At 39.1% G+C, this 18,178-nt stretch overlaps 1 protein-coding gene across 1 annotated transcript in view; it reads right to left on the bottom strand.

The window, feature by feature from the left end:
* Positions 1-18,178, bottom strand: part of LOC120538509 (pro-neuregulin-3, membrane-bound isoform-like) — an 822,431-nt gene that overhangs the window by 240,238 nt on the left and 564,015 nt on the right. The window lies entirely within an intron of this gene.

The raw sequence follows: 18,178 nt of genomic DNA, 5'->3' as shown, positions 1-18,178 counted from the left end.
TACCTGAGACAGAGAGAGGGAGAGAGAGAGAAACTGTCAGGCTGTGGAAGAGAGCACTCATGTGTTACAGTGGTCTCGCTTTTGGAAAAATCTGTTGGCTTTGGTGTGTTGTGTCATGGTTTGGGTTGGCTCAAAAAGGTGTGGGGAGACAGAAGGATACCAGAACAGGAACAGGATATCAAGATTGGGTGAGTGAGATAGGAGTGCAGACTCACTGCATGAGTACCGTGAGATGGCCGCTGTGTAACTAATGGTTCACTTTAAGACCCACTACCTTGCCCCTCTCTTTTTTTGTGTGTTTCCATGCATATCATCTGAGAGCAGCATGTGTACCACACTGGTTGAAAACTTCAGCACTTGTCTATAACTACATTAATAATTTCATGCAATTTTTGCAGAACACTTTCATTTAAGTTCATTTAAAAACCACATGAGGCAATTTAAAAGCAATCTTAAAAACTTGAATTGATTAAGAACTTCAACCTACCCAAGAGTGCCGTGGGATACCCATGGGACCATGGCCCCCAGTTTGAAAATCACTGCGTTAGACAAAGGAATGCTTGAATATCTGAATGAATGCACAGTTCTCAGTCTAACTTACACAAGTGTGACAACATCTCTACCTAAATTTAAAGTGGTCGTCTATTTTCAGTTTCACTGTTTTTCCATTCCGCATGTGTGGGAAATTAAAGCCTGTCATTAAAGGACTGGACACAAAACAGGAACCATTCCTGGACAGGACACCAGTGATGCAGAGTCAAAACAATTCAAAGGCCAACTTTTTAAGTAAATCATGTAATATTGATCTTGTGCACAGAGCATACTTTCCAGGTGTAGAACAGTGTGCACTTCAGAACAGGTAATCCAACTGAAGCTAAGCATGTTCAGCCCTGGCCAGTACTTGGATAGAAAACCAACTAGAAAAGGTTTGGGTTACTGTTGGAAGGGTTTGAGGTGAGGTCATTGGGGGGGCTTATCCTGTGGTTTATGTCTGAATACCAATGTCTCAGTACAGTGACAGGGACACGCTGTGAAAATTTGTGCCGTCCTACGGTTGTGATGTAAAACCAGGGTCCCAACTCTCTGTGGTCGTAAAAGATCCCTAGACATTCAACGAAAAGAGTAGTGTTCCCTGATGCCCTGGTCATTCTGGCCCCTAATCATCCCCTGGCTAACTATCTCTCTCACTCTTTCACCACCTAATAGCTAATATGTGGTGAGCATACTTGTGCAAGGATGGCTGTGGTCACGCTTCAGGTGGATGCTGCACAATGCTGGTGGCAGAAGTGGCTCCTCTCTGTCTATGTAAAGTGCTTTGAGTAGGTTGCAAATTCATTATCTAAATGTAACTATCGGTGGTGAACAATGAGACTTTACGGTGCCATAGTTGTTTAATAGCTTTATAAAAAATGCAAAAAGTATTTTTTAAATAATATGGATTGAAAAATAAAATCTAAACATTTTAAAAGCTAACATAAAAAGAGATTGGTCAAGATGACTGGGATCAGTATTAAGAAAGGCGATTGTCAAAACCCATTAAACAAATCCTGAAGTAAAGAAGCAAGGAAAGCATTCTTAGCACTAATACTAAATCGGAAGTTCAAAGGTTGGACACCTGAAGTAGTATGCCACCATCTTAAATGACAGCAGTGCCTTGAAGTCAAGTATCATACTACTACCAATAACTTGGCTGTTGTCAACAAATATGGCTGAGGTCATGTCGAAAATGTAACTAAACAGGAGCACTCACCAAAAAAAGAAATCCAAAAATGTTGTCTTGAAGACGTCAATAAAATAGTGGCAAAAATGAATAACAAAAAACTATGATTCATAAACACAAAACCCTTACTATAGGTTCAGAAAATGAGATTATGACAGGAACAGATTAACGACAAGAAACGTAATCATATTTCTGATGCACCTCTAATAAACAACAACATAATACAAAAGTCTGCTGTAAATAAGTAGATTTAAGCATTTTAATTAATGACCTTTTCTAGGCTTTCTCTCAAGGAATAGAAGCTGCTTGACAGCTCCCAATGAGCTTTAAAGCACCTGTAATTACACTCTAACACATTATACACATGTGCCGCAATTTTTGCAAGTGTTTAGACAAAAACACAACTGAATGATTCTAATCATGAAATAAACAGAAAGTAATTCCATTCTGAAATTCAGTAGAAAATGCCAGCTCTTCAAAAACAAAGTATTTTTTGGAATGCAAATCACATCATAGCATATTAAAAAAGCAGATGTGTATGTATTTTTCTGTTTCAGCAGAAAAAATTAAATACACTGACATTTTCAAATTAATTACAAACCAATCAGAAGGAACAAAACATTCCTCAGTTAACCAGTGTTATCTGTCAATCAAGTATTCAATCTTTACTTTCATGCAGGACCTCTCCTAGTGCATGATGGACTTCAGCTAGGCCTTTGAGCAACATCCTGGCTATATTAATCTAGTCCAGATCTAGAATATAGTTATTCTAGGGACAGCAACCTTAAGGCATTCAGTATAGCTACTTAAACTTAAATGTTGATTATATGTTCATTGGAAACGTGTTTAGGTATATTTTCATTTTCTTGTTAAAGTCCAGTGCCTGTATTTCTCAAGCATCTCAGAAGTAGGAAACAGTCCTAACCTGCTCAAAAATCTCAGAGGGCACAAATTTGGTCCTACTCTTCCTAATTTTGGAAACTACTCCTAACTTCACTAAGATTTGATAAGCTCTGCAACTGCCAGCAGACTTCAACATGTACATGCAGGGAAATTATGAATGTTATAGAATTGGTGGACAATAATGAACTTGTAAAAAGATATTGAGTGACAGAGAGTGAGTAATATTCGTAACTAATCTTGCACGTTATGCCATCAATCCATCTATGCAGAGAAACCATGCCCAGTCGGCAGAAATTAAAATGCAATGTAATATTATGTTGGCCACAGGGAAAATGCAGATTTGCTCTACCAAAGATTTTGGCATGTCACAACCAACCATTTTTACACCAAACTTTGAATGCCCTTACAATGCATCAGGTAATATAAGGATTTATAAATTACCCTGAGACTCTACAGCTCCCATTCATGAAAACTGTTGCACACATAAAGAGGATTACCCCAAGTGTGAATTCATATATTAATCACAAGTGATATCATGGTATCAATACGTAGGTGCTCATGGATGCGAACTTTATTGTAGTACCAAGCATATTACCCTGAAGATAAGCAGGGCAGGATGGGTGATTAACAGCAAAATGTCTCACAAGTATACTGTGCTCTACATTTCACTCACCCCTGGAACATTTACAAACCTAAGAATGTTCAAAACGGTGGGTGCATAAATAGAACCTTGCAGAATATGAGGGGGGATCTGAGAGAAAGCAATGGAACACCAGTCTAGAAAACAATTGGGAACAGTGGAAGAGTGAACACCACTTCAGAAACAGTTGCTAATTTTAGTAACGGTTACTTTACAATCAATCATTACCCCAGTATCTAAGGTTTCTAGGCCAAGCTGTTTAAATGACTACAGACCAGTGGCACTTATATCTATTCCAATGAAATGCTTTGAACATTTGGTGAAAAACATTTTAATGACAGAGACAAAGTCTTGTCAAGACAACAATCAATTTGCTTATTGCGCAAACAGAAGTGTGGAAGATGCCCTGCTTGTTATCTTACATCAAATCTACACCTTTCTTGATCAGCATGGTTCATATGTCAGAGCACTATTTTTCAATTTTTCTTCAGCGTTCAATACTATACAGCCTTATATACTGATTGGAAAATTGAACAGTATGAATGTAAACCCATTTATTGCACTATGGATTCAGAACTTTCTTTTAAACCATTCACAGACAGTTAAAGTTCAGGACACTTTTCAATAGTCATTCATTCAAACACATCACCATTACTGTTTACTCTGTACACAAGTGACCACTGCTCCATTATCAAGTATGCAGATGACACCATGCTCATAGGATGTATATCTGGGGAGGATGAAAGCCACTATCAAAATCAAGTGGACTGGATGGTAACCTGGTGCAATAAAAACTCTCAAACTCTGAACGTAAAAAAGACCAAAGAAATGATATTTGATTTTAAGAGACAGAAATTTGTATGTTCACCTATTGTAGTTCTGGGAGAGGAGGTAGAAATAGTGACTGAATATAAATACTTAGGAACTTACCTAGATAACAATCTTAACTGGAATACAAATACAAAAAAAAATTCTCTACATGCAACCACCGCTTATTTCTCCTCCATAAACTCAAACTATTTAAAGTAGACAAGGACCTCATGTTGTCCTTTTATCGCAGTATGATCCAGTCTGTGATCACTTTCAGTTTCATTGCCTGGTTTAATAGTCTGACAAACCAAAACTCAAATAAGCTCCAGCAGATTACGAAATATGCAGCTAAAGTTATTGAGGCTGATGTAGATGATTTGACTGGTGTATGTCAGAGGGCAATGTTAAAGAAACTGGAAATCATCTCAACTGATGACAGTCATCCATTACATGTAGAACTAAAGTTGAGTAAATCAGGAAGGATAGTTGTTTTGAAAACCCACACAAATTGCTCCACGAACTCCTTTCTTCCTAGTGCCATACTTTCAATAAGAAATATCGGAGATAATGAATAAGGTTTTGATATATATCCTGTAACCTTTTTTTTTTTGGTGTAAATATGTATTATCTAATTGCTTTACCTTAACCTTTCTTGTTTCTATTTGTCTGTTTTATCTCATTCTGTTATTACATGCAACTGAGGAGGCAAATTTCATGTTTTCTTGTGTAAACATGACTAAATAAAGAAACATTAAAACTTAAACCTTAAGGTGTTTCCCACGGCAATAACAGTGGGAAGGTGATTATTCTGCAAGTATAACTATGGATCATTCATTGTTAAACATCAGGATTAATCCTCATTCGGTGTGTATGTGTGTCTTGGTTTATCCATCTTGGTGTACATTACCGCATTATTGTTGATGTTGTTGTGAAGTGGCACCAATTCCGTGCTGCATATCCTACCTTATTATGTTTTCTTTCCTCTCCTATGACTTTGAATATTATTATTATTATTATTATTATTGTTATTATTATTATTATTAGTCCATTTGAGTTCATGCCATAATACAACATAACAATCGGGCCTATTCCTTGAGTCTATGATTAGAATGAGGTAGAAGTCTATTTAATGGATAGTGCCTTTCTTAGGATATGAGATGTACCAAGTAGTGAGATCTTCTGTAATTCTTGTATTATGTTATGTGGGATCTGTTGGATGTATTTCTTTCTTTCTTATTATTATTATTATTATTATTATTATTATTATTATTATTATTATTATTTCTTACTGTTAGTATCAGAAAATTACAAAATGCCATCATGAATACCAATTTGTGAAACAGGTTGATTGTAGAATTGAGAGACATCATTCAATTCTCCAACATGACTTCTGACTCTTTCCTTGGAGTGGGAGTAGGATGCTTCATAAGTACAGTACTTCTCATGTCCTATGCTGAGATATAAAAAATTCTTATCCTAGTCACAAATTTAGTGCAATTCTTTGGGGTAATTTTGAATTGCTTGAAAAATACTGGTACAAGTTATGCTTCTTTCAATCTTTGTACATAACAGAAAAGCTTTTTGATAAAATGGCACATAGAAAGTTATAAGCAAATAAAAGGAGCAACCATGAATTGATATTTTATGACTACAGTACAACTCATAAAGGTTACGAACAAGAGAGTAGAAATAATTTCATTTGGCTAGCCCGGTTTCACAAGTGATTAGCGCTGCTGCCTTATAGCTCCTAGTGACTTAGGTACAATTCATGACTTGGTTGCTATCTTCACAGAGTCAGCATGTTCAGATTTCCTAAGGCATTCAGATGACATTCATGTCAAGTTATGACACATTATGCATATTGAGATGCCTCATTTGACACTGCTGTAGCACTATTTTGGATAGCTTGATGATGATCTGTTATTTAGCCCATATGATGTCAACCTTAGTCAGTCCCTTTCATCAACTGTCTGTTTCTGTTTTCAGGGTGGTGGATCTCCTGTCATTATATTGGTGACACAAGGAGTGTGAAGAAGAGCACAGCAATCACTGTCCTAGACATATCCAGAAAGATGAGCCTTTGCCCTCTAGCTTGCTGTTTTCAAAGAGACTGAAATCTTCATTTTTGTGTATTACCACCATCTGAAGTCAAGAACACAAACACACAATCCTTTGGAGTGTCTGTATATCATGTTGTTACTAATCAGTCAATCAGTCCATCATATGAAAAGAACCGGTCTGAATGTAATACTGTGGTCACCACGGTGACCCTGTAGTTAGGACATAGCGGGTTGGATAATGGATAGATAGATAGATAGATAGATAGATAGATAGATAGATAGATAGATAGATAGATAGATAGATAGATAGATAGATAGATAGATAGATAGATAGATAGATAGATAGAACTTTATTTGTCTCCAGGGGGAAATTTGGCATTTTACAGAAACACTTTAAGTAAATAAATACATCAATAGAAAAATAAATTTATATACCCACACAACGGTCTGAACACACACCAGAAAGACTACAAAAAAGAAACTTTAAAATGAAAAGACTTGGCTGTCCCAGTCACAGTGAGGCATTACACAGACGTATTGCTGTTGACATAAAGGAGCCCTTGTAGTGTTTCTTGACACACTTCTGCTGAATAATTCAGTCCTCAGTGTCAGTGTGTCAGAGAGAGGATGTGCAGCAATGTTAATAATGGCACTTGGTTTTGTTTTAATTGTCTCCTTCACTACTACCTCCACGGGTCCAGACGTGTCCTGTAAATGATCATGCCCTTATAATTAGCATGTGGACTCAGTAGGCCTCTCTTGAGGTGATGTTACCAGCCCTGTACACCACAGCATAGAAAACTGCACAGTCACCACAGAGATGTAAAAGATGTGAAGGATGTTGCTTTCCACATTAAAAGAAGCAGTCTCCTAAGGAAAAAGAGCGTGATCTGCCCTTTCTTATGTAGTTCCTCTGTGTTACGAGACCAGTCCATCATTAATGTGCGCCCCCAAGTACTTGTAGGAGTGGACCACTGACCTGACGTAGAGGCTCTTTGGTGTGGTAAAAGTTGTGAGAAATGCCATGTGGTGACTGGCATCAGAGCTGTTCTGGGATGCTTGCCCATCTGGGAAGCCAGTGGCATAGAAGGCTAGAGGAAGACAATTTGGTCAGGGTGGGTATTGTCTCCGCCAAAATGCTAGGTGGCAGTCACTCTGGGTTACAGTACCACTATGGATTCCGACAGACACATTTGGAACTGTAGTTCATTAGCTCAGTCATGTTGGGTTCTGTGGGTGCCGCCAAGGGCTGCTGAGGGAACTACAGAGCTCTACTTTGTCAGACTCTAAATTTACTCTGAAGTACTTCTGAGCCACAGTTTCGTGATACCGGAAGTGTGCCTGGATTTTACATAAAAGAAATTACCTGCCTCAACTCAAGGAGCCAGAGTCGGGAGAAGGAAGACCAAGCTTGCTGGAGCGTGGAGGTTAGAGGACAGTCAGTTACTGAGAATTAGAGGTATGGTTGTGGTGTGGGAAATGCTTCCCTGTAAGAGTTTCTTACAATAAAATTCTTTGTTCATGTTTGGGGAGCTGGAGCACCCCCTACTGGTCACAAAGTCAATAATCAGTTCCTTGGTTTTGTTGATGTTAAGATGCAGACAATTCTCTTTGCACCAAGAAACAAACTTTTCCACCTGACTCCTATATTCTGTCTCATTCCGCCTTATCAATACAACACGTAAGTGCAGAATCATTTGAGAATTTCTGCAAATGACATAACCTGGTGTTATATTTGTAGTCCGAAGTATAGAGAATAAAGAGAAAAGGAGACAGGATTGTTCTTTGTTGTGCTCCAGTGTTGCTCACATTAATATCAGAGACACAGTTACCTGACTAGGGTCACACATTGAAACAGGGGTGAGTACAACATAATATGCATCAGCAGTCTGGATGTGGATAATGAAAAAAAAAGAAAAAGTACACAAATGCATTGCCTGACCCCTGAATTCTTACGGCTCAGAGGCACTGCCAGCTTTCCTATCAGAGTTGGGAACTGCGCCGACCAAGGACTAAAGTGTCTCGAAATACATTAAATATATTCATATGTGTCAACCACCATTTACTGGATATCAAAATGCAGCTGACTGCAATGCTGAAAAACTGCATTTGCCTCTGGCAGTTACAGTTTTTGACAGAGTGACTTAAAATTCACCACCTTGGTTAATGGCTTATTACGAGCAGTACTTTTAAAAGTGTATTTTCCACCACATTTGCCATCAGCAGTCACATGAATGATGAGCTACAACTTGGTAATACTAGAGTGCTGATATCAAAATGTAGAAAGTAAGCATAATTTAAAATTTAATAAACATGGCTATTACCAATAGATCAAGAGAATGAAAGCTGAACGTCAAAATACCTAAAAGTTTACAGGGAGTTTGATTCTAAATACTTTAGTAAAAATCCACCACGGGCAAATATATAACATTCCTGTAATTATATTTGCACAATATATTTTCTTCAGAATCTAAAAAAAATCTAAAAAAAAATGAACATGGCCAACACACTGCAAAGGCTGAGAGAGGAATGTCACAAGTAAATCTCTCTTTTATAATAAAAAAAATCTTGGGTCAAGATGTGATCTTCTCGGCAAGAGACTGACGTCCCGCGAGAGACACTTTAACATCCTGGGAGACAAAGCAGTGAGACAAAAGGAAAGCTACTGTACAGGCTTTTAAATGATCGACGCGCAGTGCGACAAGCAGAACATGCAGCTAAGCATCAGCAACAGCCAGCCAGCAGCTGATCTGACCACATCTCCTTGAAGTGCGTTCAGCTCCCCCCCTTCACAACGCGAGCAGCAGAGATGCAAAATAGCTGCTGCGTAGCACGCCCCGGGGGGAGGGGAGGGGTGAACAATTGAAGCAAGCAGGGGGCAAAGCCCCCTAGTATTAAAATAAATTCCAAAATGGCTTTTGTACCATGTGACCTAGAGGTACCATTTTGTATCCAGACAAATGGCAAATTTCATAATTTTCTGGCAAACCATATGCAAATAAGCATCATATTTCAAAAAACATATTAAGTGTTTTATTGTAAATTAGTGAAGCTCCAATATGATGGACCAATAATAAGTTCATATTGTTTATCTTGTATGGGATAATAAATTATCTTTTGAAAGTTGCCTGTTTATTGCTTCACAGATCGATAATAGATTGTTTTTTGTGATGGTGCAAACCGAATGGCACTATAAAAAAACTGAGTGATTGGTTATTCTTTTTTCCAAATCACTAGTTTGGCTCTTATAGTATTCACTTAAATTTATTTAAAATTTGCCCACATTAACCAATGACTCCAATGCTAAATCATGTCTGTGGTTAACACAAGCTTATTTTTTCAAAATTAAAATTCACTTACAGTAAGTTTAAATACCCATCATCAATTTTACAAAAGCTGTCCGTCTGAAACCAAAATGTTTGGAACATTACAAGCTCAGCTATTTTCATTAAATACAAAGTGGCAGATTATAACCTGCTCATATTTGTCAGGTTTTGTAAGGATTCATTGAATAATGTGCCATGTTTGTTAGCCCACATTTAGTCACTTCAGCACATGAAGACTGAAATTTGTGAGAGGGAGTCCATGTATATGTGGGAGAAACAGGCAAACCTCACAACAGACAGGAAATGAACAAGTTTCCAGGCTTGACAAGGAAGAAGTGTTACTCACTGTGTTGCCTCTTTTGTACACTGTATAATAATAAACATTGCAAATGAGAGAGGACTCTTTTAACATCAATGAATCCAGACTAAGGCCAAGGAGAGAAAAATATCTAAAAGTTTATTAGACAAACAATAACTGGGAGGAATGAACAGAGTGGGTTCCAACTACAAAGTAAGCTGAAGTAAAATAATAATAAAGTACTCTCTTAATCATCCCCATCTCTCTTTCTAATTCCTAGCCTCTTTTCTCCCCTCTGTTGAGTACTTGCCTCAAACATGCCTCCCAACTCTACTGTACACTCAAGTAGCCCCCTGCTTAGGATAATCATTTCAGGACCACTTCAGCGGTCAGAAACAATACTTTAAAGTCTCTGTGTTGTCTCATCAAAGGCCCCTCTGGCAGCCAAAGTCTTCCTTGTATTCCTGAGCCCCTGTTCCTGTTTAAAGGGCCAGGGCTTCTAGATTAACCCTGGCCATTTGTGGTCTATTTTAATAAACACTCTCAGAAGTTGTGTGTCCAGAGGGGGTTCTTCAAGCATCTAAGTGATTCATTCAGTGACATTCTTTCCCCATATTTGCACCTAACGGTGGTCTTCTTTTCACACTGACAGAACCCAAATGTGAGTGTCTTGGGATGCTGATGAGTGCTGTCAACAGTCTGTGTGCTGTCACAAGCCATCATTCTGTAGCTGGTGTCTAAACCCTAGTTTAAATGTAGTACCATGTGCTGTAGCTTTTTTTAATCCTTAAATATCATTCTATGTTTTTGTTATATTTCAAATATTGTTTTGTCTTTTGATTTGTTACAGCTCTTGTGTGATGTTTGGATAATAATGAGTGCACTTGTGAATTTTCTGTTTTTAAATGATTGTGTCTCTGTTTCTTAATTAAAGGCTTGGATTTAAGATTGGCGTTTTTAACTTTGGACTGCCTTTTAGACATACCTTTGTTTTACTCCTTCTTTTCCTGCTTTGTGATTACAGTTTAGCCCTTGCGATTTGCGGGTTTATGATTTGTGGATCCTGCTATTCATGAATTTGTCAGAATTTGTCAATTGAAATTATTTTGCAAGTTTTGTAGTCTATTGCAGAAAACTTTAGTGCCACTTATATGGACTGCAAATCCCAACAACCCCAGGAGTACTGTGTTATTGGTCAGGTTCAGTTGTTGCCTCTGTGGCTACTGGGTGAAACAACATTACATGATACTTTTAAAATGGAGCCATAAGAAGCTGACAGAATCCCAACTGGTAGCGTCTTTTTTGTTTCAATACTTCGCTGCACAATTGGATTACACTTACACTCATCAGATTTCCGCTTTCTCTGGACTTACGTTCTGATCGTATGCCCACCAGTTCATGTGATTTCATCTGAGTTGGTAAACATCTTCACCTGGAGAGTGCTTCCAACTTCTACAAATCTTCACTTACATCTGTATCACAGTTCAACAAAAGTTTACTTAATAAGTTTCAGGAGGCTGTTCACAGGGAATTTTATTTCAGAACTACACCACCATTATCTGCATCTACGAAACTGGACTGTGTGCTTATCGTTTTGTGCTAAGTGATTTGTTGGATTTCTTTTATATCTGTAATATTAATCATTTTTGTCATTTATTACCATAAATGTATACACCTATTTATTATGATAAGGTCAATTTTGTAAAAAGTTACATTTCACTAAATAACTGCTTAACTATGCACTTTGCCTAAGGGACGGCATGCATTTTTGTCTCGGCAGCCAGCCTCACATGTGATTTAGATTAGATTAGATTAGATTAGATTAGGTAAACTTTATTACTCCCATGGGGAAATTTAAATGCATAAAGCAGCAGAAAAGAAAACAAGAATAAAGACTCACAGGACACATAATACAGCCAACTGATAAATAAATAAATGAATAAATAAATAAATAAATAAAGTACATTGGGTGGAAGCATTAAATTGCCAGAGAGTTGTGGGCAGAAAAGACCCCCAGTGGTGCTTCTTAGCACTCTGTAATGAAATGAGCCTGTGGCTAAAATTGCTATAGTGGAAGGGATGGAGGGGATTTTTCATGATGGCATCCAATTTTGCCATCATCCTTTTTCCCACCACATCTTCCATTATATTCAGGGTTTGCCCTGTGATGAAGCAGGCTTTCTTGATAAGTTTATTTAGGCATTGTGCTTCTTTTGTTCTCAAGTTGCTTCCCCAGGAGACTGCAGCATAGAACAACACACTGGCTACCATGGACTAGCAAAACATTTCCAGCAGTTTGATGCACACGTCAGAAGACCTGAGTCTCCTTAGCAAGTACAGTCAGCTTGGCCCCTCTCGTACAGTGCCACTGTGTTATCAGGCCAGTCCAGTTTGTTGTTTAAGTGAACCCCCAGATACTTGTGTCTCTGCACCACTTCCACATCCTCCTCCTGAATGGTGTCTTTTTGGCACGTTGGAAGTCCACTATTAGTTCTTTTGTCTTGCTTATATTGAGTTGCAGGTTGTTGTCCCTGCATCACAAGACAAAGTCCTCCATGACTTTCCTATACTCTGACTCATCTCCATTATTAATTCAGCCTAAGATGAACAAGTCATCTGAAAGGTTCTGTGGATGGCAAGTGCTGTTGTGTAGATGGTAAACAGAAAAGGAGACAGGACAGTTTCCTGAAGTGCTCCAGCATTACACACCACCATTTCTGGAACACAGTCCCTCAGCCTCACAAAATGTTGTCTGTTAGTCAGGTAGTCCATGATCCAAGAGATTGTGGGTGTATCAAGATTCAAAGTCTTGACCCTTTTCCCCAGTCAATAAGGCAGAATGGTATTAAAAGCACTGAAAAAGTGAAGGAATATTATCCAGACTTTGATACCAACTTTGTCCAAGTGGGAGTAACTTCTGTGGAGCATGTAGATGACAGCATCCTCCACACCTGTATGTGCCTAAAAGGCAACCTGCAGGGTAACCAGATGTTCTAAAACCAGGGGTTGTAGCTGTTTTAGGACCAGCCTCTCGAAGGTCTTCATGATATATGAAGTAAGATCAGCTTGTCTGAAGTCCTTGGGATCACTGGAATGCCCTTTCTTTGGCACTGGGACCAGACAGGTTGTTTTCCACACCTGGGGAACCGTCTGGAAATTCAGAGCTGGCTGGAACATGTTTTCAGTACACTGGGGCTGATTCCATCCAGCCCTGAAGCCTTTTTAAGCAGTATTTTCCCAGCTCCCTCTAAATTTCATCAGCAGAGACATACAATCCAGGGAGTGGAGAGAGGCTGGAGATCACAGGTATGATGTCATTTTAGGTTGTGCAGGTTACAGATGGGGTTGGGACTCCAGAACCTCCTCAGGATGCACACAGAGGCTTACAGTGTTGGGAGAGGGCTGGACTGACAAGAATGAGTCAAACCTGTTGAAGAAGTGATTCAGTTCATTAGTTGTTTTCATGATCCCTTTCCCTGCTTGTGTAACAGCCTGCTTATAGCCAGTGATAGTCCTCATCTCATTCCACAATTCCTTCATACTGTTTTGTTGTAATTTGTGTTTAAGTTTGTCTATGTAGTGGACTTTCCCCTCACAGAGCTGCTTCCTCAGTTCTGACTGCACCTCCTTTATTTCATCCTTAGGTTTAGACATGAAGGTTCTCTTTTTAATGTTCAGTAGGGCTTTCAGTTCTTTTATGATCCATTGTTTGTTGCTGGGAAAACAGCACAATGTCTTTGTGGGGACTACATTATTCCCACAAAACCTGATGTTGTCTGTGATACAGTGGCCTCAATGTCCTGGGCTCACAAAGGATATCCTACTAATTTTTTTAAAAGCATCCTTCAACACCTCCTAAGCCTCTATTGTCCATACCTGCATGGTCCTGGTGGTAGCTGGCATCCTCAGGACAATGGGTTTATATGCATGGATGAGCTGTACTAAATTATGGCCCAATTGGCCTGAAGGTGGCAAAGCAAAAGAGTTATATGCATCTTTAACATTAACATACAACAAGTCCAGAGTCCTGTTTTCTTTTGTTGTGCAGTCCACAAACTGGTAAAAATTAGTAAGGGTGGAAAAAAGTGAAACATGATTAAAGTCCAAAGAAACTGTGATGAAAGCACTGGGATGGTCAGTAGAGCGTTTGCTTGTTATAGAGTAAACTATGTCTGTTATGATTGCTGCATCTGCTGGACAAGAGGTGTAAACTGCCAACATGCCAAGCATGTGAAAACTCTCTTGAGCTATAATAAGGTTGAAAGCCCACCAGCAAGCAGCTCAACATTTATTTTGCATACCTGTGCCTTAATTGTAATGTGTCCGGAGTTGCATCATTTTTCACTCACAAAAACATCAAGTCTGCATTTGTTCTTGCCACTTTCCCTCCTGGTTCTGCAACCATGAAGTCCAGAGTTTCATCTCTAGGCCACGTCTGCTGAGTTTCTATTCCTTTTGAGTTCTGACCAGAATTGAGAACGCATCCATTTTATTCATTATCCAGTTTTTTATTAATTTTATTTGCTTGTGCAGTGATCATTCTATCTTACGTTTCTTGCACCTTTTGGCATCTTATTTAGTGCAATAAACTAAGAATATACAGTAATCATGGACCCAAAATGTATTTGTGGATTTTTGTATTTGCAGGGGTTATGGGTGCAGAATATTGCAAGGGAGAACTTTACTACCCTTTATATATTAAATCTTTGAATTTCAAAGAATATTTTTTTTTTTTTTTGTTGTCCCGAACACCACAGGTTTCAGGTAATCCTCTACTCTAAAGAGCAATATTGAATATTGTAATATTTCTGAACATAAAAAGCCTGAACCCCATTTGGGCCCTGTTCAGGCCTAAGCTTGTCTTTTCAGTTTGGCGACTGTCTGCCTGGGGTGAGACCTATTGTGGGTTTCCAGATCAGGGTAGAACTGATCTGGTTTAGGGTATTTTTAAGCTTACACCCTTTTTACTGTGTTTGGTGTCACTGTTTTATAACGCAAATTATATACAATAGCTGCAACATGGGGTGGCACAGTGGGTAGCACTGCTGATTCGCAGTTGGGAGACCCGGGTTCGCTTCCCAGGTTCTCCCTGCATGGAGTTTGCATGTTCTCCCCTTGTCTGCGTGGGTTTCCTACGGGTATTCTGGTTTCCTCCCACAGTCCAAAGACATGCAGGTTAGGTGCATTGGCGATTCTAAATTGTCCCTAGTGTGTGCTTGGTGTGTGTGTGTGCCCTGCGGTGGGCTGGCACCCTGCCCGGGGTTTGTTTCCTGCCTTGCACCCTGTGTTGGCTGGGATTGGCTCCAGCAGACCCCTGTGACCCTGTAGTTAAGATATAGCGGGTTGGATAATGGATGGATGGATGGATAGCTGCAAAATCAAAAAAAAGTATATACCATTAAGTGTCCTATCATTGCAAGTAAGTAACATAAACACAAAAAATGGAATCTGGCCATTTATAATCTAAATTCGCACATATAGTACCTATATTTTTAACACTCTGCCAAATGGCAAACACAGGACACTTTCTCAAATGTCACTAATGAAATGTAACTTCTGGGTGTCTTTTGATACTTGACAATAAAAGAAAAAACTCCATTAGGCTTTTTAAGAAAGATTTTGGATATGTGAAGCATCTTGGATGAGGTGAGAAGGAGGTGATGAAGAAGTGAAGTTAAATGAGTGTGAAACTTGCAAGTAAATGTTGTCACAGAACTGTTCAATGTTTTCATCAAGTTATGCAAACTGTTGACATTTACCTATACATACTATGCCTTCAGTGACTAGCAAATGAAAAATTAGCTTCTAATGACGCAATACTGAAAAGCCGATTTCCCCTTGGGGATTAATAAACTATCAAAATCAAAAATAAAAAATGCACCATCTCTCTGGCTTAATCTGTCAGGGAACTTAACTAACAACATTTAAAATACTACTCCACATGCTGGTCTTTTGTAAATGTTTAACAGATATATTTATCCATTATCACAGTTTGCTATGCCTCCTTGGAAGGCAAGTGCTAGGAGCACTGGGGAATCTCTAAGTGAAAGGACAACAAACTCCATATGTCTCTGAATGTGTTTTTCTCTCTTTATAGGAATGCCTAGAATTGCCCCCAAGAAAACCAAGCCCAGGAAGCTTAAAAGAATTGCCCATGAGGTTGCCCAGTGAAAGAAGGTCCACCACATTTGGCTAGCTGACTAACTGACTATATAAAAGGCTAAGCTCAAAGGTCAGGCAGGTCACATTCAGCTTGAATAGTGATAAGAACTCCACCCTAAATTATATCACATACAATACGAAAAGTCCCAATCCCCATTGACTAAGGTTGAAGAAGAAAAAAAGCCAATAAAAATTCCAAGGAATCATTTTGTCATTAATGGAGTGCTGTGTAGACTAATTGAGAAGAGCATAGGAGGCTGATAAATACTAGAAGGTGGACTTCTTGCACATAGTGTGGTATAATTTGAAACTCTGTAGCTAAAAGTGATGGAAAATTTTTCAAAGTATTTGTATTTTGCTTGGTGGGCAATCTCATTGTGGTCTCTCCATTTGTACAGTAGTTTGTGCTGTAGTGAATTTGAATATAGGATGATCCTAGCCCTATTAGGTGCAACTAACAGCAGAGGTGGCCTTAGGGGTGTAAAGGGCCTAGGGCTGATCAACCCCACACAGGGCCGGTTATGTCAAACACTGTTACCAGTATGTATGGACTGTATAAACTTGCGTGCGAATTTAATAAAAATAATGTTAACATACAACAGATTTTCTCATTACAGTATTCAGCAAAATTTTTTTCAAGATAACACACAGACTTTATCAAAATATAATGATATAATCTATTAAGAAAGTGCAATTCCTAATTCATGAAAATAGCATGACAGTGCGAAATGCGATGTGGTGTGTTGCGGAAATTACCAGGGCCTCTTCTAGAAAAGTACCCAAATTGCAAGTATATTCTGAGTTTTGATACGCAGGATGTCATAGTCATAACTCATTTTGATGTCATGTCAGCTGGTTATCATTAGCGATACATGTTTTTGAGCATTAATATTCAGACTATGGAATGTTTTGAAAGATGTACATATATGGAATATGACCTTGAAGAGGGATTTTAAAAGGGTTCCCCTAGAAGCATCTTATATATATATATATATATATATATATATATATATATATATATATATATATATATATATATATATATATATATATATATATATATATATATATATACTGCTCAAAAGAATTAAAGGAACACTTTTAATCAGAGTATAGCATCAAGTCAATGAAACTTATGGGATATTAATCTGGTCAGTTAAGTAGCAGAGGGGATTGTTAATCAGTTTCAGCTGCTGTGGTGTTAATGAAATTAACAACAGATGCACTAGAGGGGCAACAATGAGATGACCCCAAAACAGGAATGGTTTAACAGGTGGAGGCCACTGACATTTTTCCTCCTCATCTTTTTGACTGTTTCTTCACTAGTTTTGCATTTGGCTACAGTCAGTGTCACTACTGGTAGCATGAGGCGATACCTGGACCCTACAGAGGTTGCACAGGTAGTCCAACTTCTCCAGGATGGCACATCAATATGTGTCATTGCCAGAAGGTTTGCTGTGTCTCCCTGCACAGTCTCAAGGGCATGGAGGAGATTCTAGGAGACAAGCAGTTACTCTAGGAGAGCTGGAGAGGGCCATAGAAGGTCCATAACCCATCAGCAGGACCAGTATCTGCTCCTTTGGGCAAGTAGGAACAGGATGAGCACTGCCAGAGCCCTACAAAATGACCTCCAGCAGGCCACTGGTGTGAATGTCTCTGACCAAACAACCAGAAAGACTTCATGAGGGTGACCCAAGGGCCCCATGTCCTCTAATGGGCCCTGAGCTCACTGCCCAGCAGCATGCAGCTCGATTGGCATTCGCCATAGAATACCAGAATTGGCAGATGCACCACTGGTGCCCTGTGCTTTTACAGATGAGAGCAGGTTCACCCTGAGCACGTGACAGAAGTGAAAGGGTCTGGAGAAGCCATGGAGAACATTATGCTGCCTGTAACATCATTCAGCATGAGCAGTTTGGTGGTGGGTTAATGATTGTCTGGGGAGGCATATCCATGGAGGGTCACACAGACCGCTACAGGCTTGACAAAGGCACCTTGGCTGCCATTAGGTATCAGGATGAAATCCTTGGACCCATTGTCAGACCCTATGCTGGTACAGTGGCTCCTGGTGCACGACAATTCCTGGCCTCATGTGGTGAGAGTATGCAGGCAGTTCCTGGAGGATGAAGGAATTGATACCATTGACTGGCCACCACACTTTCCTGACATAAATCCAATAGAACACCTCTGGGACATTATGTTTTGGTCCATCCAATGCCACCAGGTTGCACCTCAGACTGTCCAGGAGCTCAGTGATGG

Source organism: Polypterus senegalus, chromosome 1 (genome assembly GCF_016835505.1).
Source record: "Polypterus senegalus isolate Bchr_013 chromosome 1, ASM1683550v1, whole genome shotgun sequence".
Classification (NCBI taxonomy): Eukaryota; Metazoa; Chordata; class Cladistia; order Polypteriformes; family Polypteridae; genus Polypterus; species Polypterus senegalus.
This window is presented reverse-complemented; position numbering and strand designations above follow the sequence as displayed.